A 10621-nucleotide genomic window follows, 5' to 3' on the forward strand; every position below is an offset into this window, starting at 1 on the left:
ATAACTAAGGTGCTTTTTCTTCTCACTTATTTCAATATATTCTCTTTGTCTTGACTTCTGTCTAGTTTGTATGTGGCGTACTTATCCTGCACTTTAGTGTTCTCTGAGCTTCCTGGATCTATCATGTGCTTTCTATCCTTAAATTTAGGAAAATCTCAGTATTGTTACTTCACTGCTTTCTTCTATTCTTTTCTGTGTTTTCTTTCATATATTACCATAATGTGTTTTTAACCTTTTTTTGTGTAAAGCATGTTATCCTAGGGCTCATGAGTATTGTGTTCTCTCTTTTTAGTTCCTTTTTTGTCTTTGCATGAGACTACTGAAGTATATTTTCGTTGACTACAGGCCACACTAAGAATTGAATATATGGGGTATATTTCAGAATGCCCTGTTTGTTTTTTCTTTCTTAGTTATAGAGGCACTGGTTTATCCTGTGATCTAAATTCTGTGATGGATCTAAAAAAATAAGTTTATATCTTTGCTTTTTTTTTATAGGGAGGTAGGAAATGATAGCTTCTAAGTTACTTAAATGCCAGACCAGAAACGAGAAGTCTCTGAATCCATTTTTTTTATCACCGACTGCTGACAGCTTTAGAGCTTCATCACTTCTCTTCCTTTGCCCCACATCTGTACAAGGTGATAAGAAAGCCTTAATATTCCCTCCTTTGTGGTAGCAGAGATTAAAATCCATGCAAGCTCCCACCTTTGTGTGTGAACGCTCACCTTAGTCCACCCTCTAACTGCAATACAAAACAAGTCTCTGTACATTTTCTAGTTCTCTATATTTTATGCCTGTTTGAGAGTCCTACCTTACTTTCCCTAGAGACTCAATAATGGTAGCAATAAACTCTTTCATACCCTATTGGTCATGTTTGGTGTCTTCTGCTGAAGAATTCTTATGCTCTGGGGTTGAGCAATCATGCTCCTTACTCCATGGGGGAGCTTGGCAATGACAGAAGAAGGAAGATCAGCCTCTAGAGTGTCTGGTCAGGAAATGCTTCTTCCTGATTAAAAAGTGGACATTGAAATGTTCTTTTGGAAAAAAGCACTGCTGACACCTTTACCTATTTTTACTTTTCTATTTTATTCTTAAAATATGGGATTAATTTGCATGTCATCCTTGAGCAGGGGCCATGCTAATCTTATCTGTATTGTTCTTACTTTAGTGTATGTGCTGCCGAAGTGAGCACACATTTACATATGTTATAATCAAACAGAAATTCACCATCAAGCCATTGCGGATGTGAATGAACTCTTTTGCAATCTGCAGCTATTAACCTGTTTGTTCCTCAGTGTCAACAGGGCTGAGGATTGACTGTTATCCCAGAAGCGCTTTTTCTTGCAAAACCATATTATTATCTCTATGTGTGCCTGTGTGTGCCAAAAATAGGCTGGAAGTAGCCCTGAGGCACCTGAGTATAAGGATTTTGTGGTCTAAGTTGTCATGCCTTCTTCCTAATATCTGTGCTCTAAGTTCCAAATAACCGTCTACACCATAAAATCCTACAGAGAGAGAAAGGAAGAACTGAGTCTGTGATAAATATTAGACAAGGTAAAAGCAATGCTTCCCAACAAGAATATTTTCCTTTAGCCAGTTGTATCTCATGACAGACATAGCTTGGAGATATTGCAGGTGTGATTTCAGACCACAGCAATAAAGTGAATATTAATAAAATAGGTCACATGAATGTTGTGGACATATATCAAAGTTATGTTTATGCTTTACTGTAGTCTAAGTGTGAAATAGCAGTATGTCCAAACAACCAATGTACATAATTAAAATACTTTAATGCTACAAAATGCTAACCATCACCTGAGCCTCTTAGTAAGTCATAAGGTTTTATTCTGGTGGAAGTTCTTGTCCTGATGTTGATGAAAACGCAATAAAGTTAAGGAAAATAGTACAAAGTATGCCAGTACTTCTAATGGTCTAGACAACTGTAAGACGATATGGCCAGCTTGGATTTATTAAAAGTTGGATTTCCACAGGCCTCCTGGACTCGCATGTTTGGAAATAGGGATAGAAGAAAAAACTTCCAGTTTTTCACTATGTTTTTTTTTTTTAAATCACATGCAGAAGTGACTCACTGCTTCATGGAGTGCTGTAAATGATGAGGAATAAGGAAAGAGAAGAAAGAATTTTTCTCCTAAGAAAATGATTGTCTTAAAATGAAAATTTTTTTTTTCATATTTATAGCATTTCTGTCATTTCCTGGCATGCTGTGGACCCTGCCGTTACGGAAAAATAAGATGTAATGTGATCACAGTAAAAATGTATTATAATTTGTGATGCTGTTAAAATAATGAGGAAGTAAGTGTGGACCGAGCGCAAGCTTTTGATGATCAAGTTATAAAAGAAATGTTTGGTGATGATGGAATCATAGGTATCTTTTCTGTACATGGAGTATAGGTGTCAAGTGCTATAAGTCTTACAACTTTTACTGTACACATATTTGGGATGTTATAGGACTCAGTGGCCTTTGAGGATGTGGCTGTGAACTTCACCCCGGAGGAGTGGGCTTTACTGGACCCTACACAGAAGAAACTCTACAGAGATGTGATGCGGGAAACCTTCGAGAACCTGGCCTCAGTAGGTATGCATGACTTCATCTTCACCTTGTTAATTAGAGGTGAGGTGTTAGTTGCTTATCAGCATTGTTCTAAGACGTGGAATGTGGAAATGCAGGGCATTGATAAATAAACTGGGAATGGTCACAGCTCACCACAGAACTAAAATCTAATATTTTTTCTATAATTTTTAATACTTTGGAATTATTTTTTGTGGTCTACTTTTAGGAAAAGGAATGGAAGATTATGACACTGAAGATCAGTACAAAAACCAAGGGAGAAAACTAAGGTGAGTCATACTCACAATATTAAGGCAGTGTTATCTGTGCGCATCCTGGTGTTACGGAATTTTAAAAAAAAGCAAACAAAAGAACCCTTTCTTCAAATTTATGATTTCTCAAAATTTTTTTTATCAAATTACTCTCATGTGTGATATAGATGGTTTGTGTTTGCAAAATAGTTTACTAGGAAATGATATTAATAAACCCTATATGTGAATATCACTGTTTTGATAATTGTAAGTGTGAAGTTCTTTTGTGGAGAATTTCATATCTTTAATTCAGCCAATTTAGGCAGCAGCAAACCTACACTTTTGCTATAAATCATAAAAATGTAGTTCAGATATGCTACAAAATGCTAAAATATTAATGAGAAATCATGAACAATGTTCATCTTGATTTTTTCAGAAGTCATATAGAAGAGAGAATCTGTGAAAGTGAAGCGAGTAGTGAGTGTGAGGAAAACCTCAGCCTTATTTCAAATCTCAGTCTGAACAAGAGAATTTTTCCTAGAGTAAAACCATGGGAACACAGTGTGCGTAGAGAAGTCTTCATACAGCATTCGTCTTCTAATAGGCACATCAGATGTCACACTGGACACGATCCCAATGAGTATCAGAAACATGGAGAGAAGCCACGTAAATGTAAGGCGAGTATGAGAGCCTTCAGTTATCTCCAAATTTTTGAAAAATATGAAAGAAATCACATTGGAAGAGAGAAACCCAATGAATGTAAGCAGTGTACTAAAGTATTCAGTCGTCGCAGTCATCTTCAAAGACATGAAAGAATTCACACTGGAGAGAAACCCTATGAATGTAAACAGTGTACTAAAGCGTTCAGTTGTCTCAGTAGTCTTCGAAGACATGAAAGAACTCACACTGGAGAGAAACCCTATGAATGTAAACAATGTGGTAAATTCTACAGAGATCACTCTTACTTACAAACACACAAAAGAATCCATACTGAAGAGAAACCCTATGAATGTAAGCAATGTAGTAAAACATTCAGGTATCTCAGTAACCTTCGAAGTCATGAAAGAATACACACTGGAGGGAAACCCTATGAATGTAAACTGTGTGGTAGAGCCTTCAGAGAGTCCTATTTCTTAAAAACACATGAGAAAACTCACACTGGAGAGAAACCCTATGAATGTAAGCAATGTACTAAAACATTCAGTTGTCTCAGTCGTCTTCAAACACATAAAAGAACTCACACAGGAGAGAAACTCTATAAATGTAAGGAATGTGGAAAAGCCTACAGAGATTACTGTAAATTACAAACACACGAGAGAACTCACAACGAAGAGAAACCGTATGAATGTAAACAATGTGGTAAATTCTACAGAGATCACTCTAACTTACAAAAACACAAAAGAATCCATAATGAAGAGAAACCCTATAAATGTAAGCAATGTACTAAAGCATTTAGTTGTCTTCGTTATCTTCAAAGACATGAAAGAATACACACTGGAGGGAAACCCTATGAATGTAAACAGTGTGGTAAAGCCTTCAGAGAGTCCCGTTGCTTAAAGACACATGAGAGAACTCACACTGGAGAGAAACCCTATAAATGTAAGCAATGTAGTAAAGCATTCATTTGTCCCAGTTCTCTTCGCAAACATAAAAGAGTGCATACAGTATTGAAACCCTATGCATGCAAAGAATGTGGTAAAGCCTTCAGAGAATCACATTCCTTAAAAACACACGAGAGAACTCACACTGGAGAGAAACCCTACAAATGTAAGCAGTGTACTAAAACATTCAGTTTTCTCAGTTCTCTTAGTAAACATAAAAGAGTGCACACTGAACAGAAACTCTCTAAATGTAAAGAATGTGGAAAATCCTACGTAGATTACTGTAAATTACAAATACACGAAAGAACTCACACTGGAGAGAAACCCTATAAATGTAACCAATGTAGTAAAGCATTCAGTTGTGTCAGTTATCTTCAAACACATGAAAGAATACACACTAGAGGGAAACCCTATGAATGTAAACAGTGTGGTAAAGCCTTCAGAGAGTCCCGTTTCTTAAAAACACATGAGAGAACTCACACTGGAGAGAAACCCTACAAATGTAAACAGTGTACTAAAGCATTCAGTTGTCCCAGTTCTCTTTGCAAACATAAAAGAATGCACACTGAACAGAAACTCTATAAATGTAAGGAATGTGGAAAAGCCTACAGAGATTACTGTAAATTACAAATACACGAAAGAACTCACACTGGAGAGAAACCTTATAAATGTAACCAATGTAGTAAAGCATTCAGTTATGTCAGTTATCTTCAAACACATGAAAGAATACACACATAGGGAAACCCTATGAATGTAAACAGTGTGATAAAGCTTTCAGAGAGTCACATTCCTTAAAAACACATGAGAAAACTCACACTGAAGAAAACCCTATGAATGTAAGCAGTGTACTAAAGCATTTCGTTATCACAGTTCTCTTCGCAAAATTTAAAAATAAATAACACTAGAGAGAAACCTTAAGAATGTGAAAAATGGAGTCAAACTTTCAGATGTCTTAGCTATCTTCAAAACATGCAAAATCATACTGCAGAGATGTTCTGTGAATGTAAAAATGGTGGTAAAGCCTGCAAGGATTATATTTCCTTAGAAACACTCTAAGGAACTCATACTGGACAGAAACGCTATGAACGTAAAGCCTACGGATTTTAAGTTTTTTGCTACCACACATAAAGACAAGATAGATCCTGTGAATTGAGCAATGTGGTAAAGCTTTCAGTTCTCATCTATGTTTCCAAATACATGAAAGAAATCTCAGTGGAGAAAAACTGTTGAGTGTAAAAAATGCAGTAATGCATGGTTATTCCAGTTATCTTGGTCTGCATGAGAGAACTCAACACTGGAGAGAACCAGATGAATGTCAACATTGGTAAAGCCATTATTTGTCACAACCATTTGAAGAGAGGAGAGTGCACACTGTAGACACACCATTTGAATGTTCACAATGTGGGGAAAGCTTTAATCATCTCAATTTTTTCTGAAGTTATGAAAGTAGTCACTGGATAAAACTCGAATGTAAACAGTGTGGGAAAGACTTCAGTTGATTCACATCCTTACAAGAGAAAACTTACCAAATAAAATGTAAGTATCATGAGAAAACTTGATGGAAATTAAGCAACATATAAAGTTCCAGAAAACTTTTCACAGGAATAAAGTATCGTCAACAAGGTAAAGAGACAACCATCCGAATGGGAAAATATATTTGCAAGCAGCACCTCCGATAAGGGCCTAATATCCAAAATATACAAAGAACTCACAACTCAATAACAACAAAAAAAAACAAACGATCTAATCATAAAATGGACAGAGGATCTGAACAGACACTTCTCCCCAGAGGACATACAAATGGCCAATAAACATATGAAAAGATGCTCAACATCGCTAGCTGTTAGAGAAATGCAAATCAAAACCACAATGAGATTCCATCTCACACCTATTAGAATAGCTATAATCAACAGAACAAGTAATAACTAATGCTGGAGAGGATGCGGAGAAAAAGGAACCCTCATACAGTGCTGGTGGGACTGCAAATTGGTACAGCCACTATGGAAAACAGTATGGAGGTTCCTCAAAAAACTAAGAATTGATCTACCATATCCAGAAATCCCTCTACTGGGTATTTACTTCAAAAACTGGAAAACCCATATCCGAAAAGATATTTGCACACCAATGTTCATAGCAGCATTATTCACAGTGGCCAGGACATGGAAGCAACCGAAGTGTCCTACGACAGATGATTGGCTAAAGAAACTGTGGTACATATATACAATGGAATATTACTCAGCCATAAGAAGAGATGAAATATAGCCATTTGTGACAACATGGATGGAACTCAAGATAATCATGCTAAGCAAAATAAGCCAGACAGGAAAAGTTGAAAATCACATGATGTGACTTAAATGTGGGATATAAACCTAAAAGCAACAAAGGAGCAGGACAAAGAAACAGACTCATGGACATGGACTATAGAATGGTGGTTATCAGAGGGTAGGGGGTGGGGGAGGAGGAGGGAGATAGGTGAGGTAAAGGGGTCAAATATAGGGGGTTGGGTGAGGGTGAAGTGGGTAAAGGGGGTCAAATATATGGTAGCTGAAGGAAACTGGACTTTGGGTGGTAAACACAATAGAATACACAGAGGTTAAGTTATAATGTACACCTGAAAATTATATAATTGTATTAACCAATGTTACCCCAATAAACTTAATTTAAGAAATAAAATGAAATAAAAGATGAGTCAAGTCCTGCCCTCAAAAAAAATGAAATAAAATAAAATTCACCAAGAGCCTTGCATACATTTGGAAGACAGAAGTTAAGAAAGCATTAATCATACTTTGAAGCCACCATATCAGGAGAAAGGCAGATATATAGGAGGCTCGAAGAAATCTTTTAGCTAATTTTTATATTCTTTGCCTTTCCCATCAAAAGTGTCCTCAAGTTTTTAATTCCATTTTTCTTAGAAATGTGTGTTTTCACTGATGTCTTCACAAGATCCACATCAAAGATCCATCAAAGTCTGGATTTTTCTGTAAGACCTCTTGAGTAGTCCACCATGAATCTAACTCAGTTTCCTTTTTTGCGATTATTGTCTGAATCCCGTCTTCTCTGGATTACATACATATAAGGCCTAATTTGAACAGGGAACACCTTATGCTGTTAAAAGTATTCCTATGTTTTTCTCATGACATCTACAATGATTCATGTGAAAAGAACGACATGGGTGAGGTAAAGGTTGTTTCTTTGCTACACTGGACACTGGCTGCCTTCATCTGGTCCTTCTATGTGAGAATAAGCACCTTCCTCCTGTGAAGAAGACTGTTTCCTGTTACTTTTAGCTCACTGTGATCCCTGTGATTGCTTGTATGTGATTAAATGTACGTGCTATTTTCTATCAAAGGAACACTTCTCCAGTTATTTCTTAGAAATACTTTAAACTGTTTTTTAAGTCATCAAATGTTAACTAATATGTTTTTCACATGTTGAGAGGTTGTGTGAAAATGTCCCATTATAACTGGATTTCCAAATAAACTTTGCAATTTTCTTGATTCAATCTTATATATACACACGTATATACATATATATATACACACATGTATATGTACACACATATATATAACATATGGATGCGTCAGTAATATGTGCATACAAATTCAGGTGTTTTATGCAGGCAAATTTTATTTGTATTCTTTTATAGTTACAAATTTTGTCATGAAATTTATTTTTTATTCTTTCTTAATACCTAAAGCTCAAATCATGATTTTTATCAGTACCCTCTTGCCAGTCACGCATGGGATCACACCTGTAGTCAAAAAGAGGGATATAATGATTCTAATAAGAATGACCACAAACTCTGAGTATTAGAGTAACGTGGTGCTGCAAATGACGACTTATATGATTTTTGGCTTGTGTTTGAGGGTTCGATTGCTATTCAAGAAAAAAAGACATTATTGTGTATTTAATGCCCAGGGATCGTAGACCTTATTATCATTGGTGATCATAATCGTTTTCTACAAGGCAAAAACAATGTAGTGTAACTAAATTAGTAAGACACCTCAGTCCTGTTAGTAAGAGAGGGCGGGATATTGGTCATTTTTGTGATTTAGAACTTTATTTTTTAACATTGTTAGGTATGTGGTTACAAAATACACTTATAAATGTCTTAGTTCATCATGGTCACTGATTATTTTAAATGAAGGCGATCTGTGACATTTTTCTCTTCAAGAAGAAAAGAGTCGACTTTGCAGTAAAGGCAAAGCCACCAGCACTTGGTCCTTCGCAATAGCTTTTGCATTTCCCATGGCAACACAGTTTACCATAGGTACTTTGGTTAAAATATATAAATCTGCTTCCGAGTATACTACATGATATTTTAAACATTTCCTCTTTGACTCAACTGAGGTTTATATGTTTAGGTAAATTTGAGAGAGCAGAAGAAACCTAGCCCGGGAGAAAAAGGACCACTATTCCAATCAAGGCTTTTCTGCTCAGAGACTATGGATGTTAATGTTTCAACATCTCTCGTTGCCATGCACTTTCAAGTTGACACACCTGATGCAGCACAAATTATCAAGGCGCTGGCGGATTTGGATATAGAGGCAGGAAACAAGTTCTTGCAGTCCTGGTGCTTATATGGGAAAAGAGATAATTACAAATGGTAAATGTTGGTTTATAAGATGGAAATAAAGACTTTGAAAGAAAGTAAACAATGACATGTGAGACAGTAGGGAGGCTGGGGTGTTTATATCTTTGCTGTCAGGGTAAAAGCCTCAGTGAGTGATGGTATCAATGTGGATAATTTGAATTTTTACCATGCAATATATTTAAACACTGTTTTAGGAACTGCTTGGGTGTCGAAATAAATAGAGCACAGCAAGAAAGTCCTGAATTCTTGTGATTAACAGGAAAGATGCCCTATAAAGATAAAGATATACCTATGGTTCATCTTCATTTTTGCAATTCTTAAACATTTTGTTAAAGGATATGAGGCCATGAGTTTGGGCATTGTTTTGGTGGGGTATTTTTACTATTATTCAGAGAATACCAAAGTGTGATTTGATATTCACATGCAAACGACTTAAAACCTAAATCTCCTGTCAGCTCAGTGTGATATCTTTAAGAAGGGAATGACATACAAAGTTTACTAACTGCAAATTATAAAATTGCCAAACATTTTAGTAATGAGATAATACATGTAAATATAGAAGTCGACACATGAAGTTGACATGGGTAACAAGCTTTTGTTTTTCTATTTACTGTTACACAACAAAATTTATCACAGAAGACAAAAATCCATTTAAACAAAATCAATGGAATTGTCAAGGCACCTTCTCATAAAACAAGATGATGAATATGATTATCACTCCACCTGGGAAAAGTTTTCAATCTAAGTGAACATCATTTTTTTCCACTTTAGAATATTATACAGAATTTTAGATGGCCAGATAAATACATGAAAAAAGGTAGAAAAATGATACAAACTAATAATTTATATTTTAAAACCCCAAAGAGTATTAGTGGAGATGGGATAGTTCAAACAATAGCTTAAAAACAAAAACAAAAAAAAAACAACCTAAAACAATTGTGCACAAGCTGATGATTACAAAGAACTTGTAGACTCTGCACTTTTTATTCTTTTACGTCTTTATATTACATGTTCGAAATCAACAGGAATGCAAACTAGACCTGCCCACTACTTGAGTGGAAAAAAGTTCAATATTGTGCAGTTTTCTAACTCTTAATTTTAAAAAGCAGCAGCAATCCCTGCATTATTTAGGTCTGCACTGTTCTAGAGCTTTTTGAGTTTATCCTGAGTAGGGCGATATCCACGTAAGTTTACTGTGATTGTGCAGTGGACACATCACAAAGCCATGATCGCTTAGAGCATCATCGAAGGTATAATTGAGGTGAGCTGAAGATAGTATCATTTTGAGAAATATCCTCAAGTGTAAGAGAATATATGAGAAATTTTCAGTCTTTTTGTTGCAGAAGTAGCTGGAAGTCTGTGTTAATGCACAAAACCCCACAGCCCATTTTGCTTTTCAAAGGTTTCATTTCCATGTGCTTTGACTTTCGGCACATGAAGAAGAGTGAGGAAAATAATAGTTATGAGTTTTTATAAAACAAAGGAATTCAGTCTTTTTTATAATGTTAACTTTTGTCTTGGAGGGGTTTCTTTCAGTTGGGAACCACGATAGTGTTCTTTTGGGGTGATGGTATGTTTTTTATCTTTTGATGGCAATATCATACATCT

At 35.7% G+C, this 10621-nt stretch overlaps 1 protein-coding gene and 2 pseudogenes across 1 annotated transcript in view; 2 read left to right on the plus strand and 1 right to left on the minus strand.

The window, feature by feature from the left end:
• Positions 1-6097, plus strand: part of LOC105301914 — a 13455-nt pseudogene extending 7358 nt beyond the window's left edge.
• The window catches only part of LOC105301918 (zinc finger protein 709-like), a 92198-nt gene that overhangs the window by 19367 nt on the left and 62210 nt on the right, over positions 1-10621 (plus strand). The window lies entirely within an intron of this gene.
• On the minus strand, positions 1091-1190 carry LOC111729297 (annotated as a pseudogene).

This window comes from Pteropus vampyrus, unplaced genomic scaffold (assembly GCF_000151845.1).
Source record: "Pteropus vampyrus isolate Shadow unplaced genomic scaffold, Pvam_2.0 Scaffold255, whole genome shotgun sequence".
In the NCBI taxonomy this organism is placed as follows: domain Eukaryota; kingdom Metazoa; phylum Chordata; class Mammalia; order Chiroptera; family Pteropodidae; genus Pteropus; species Pteropus vampyrus.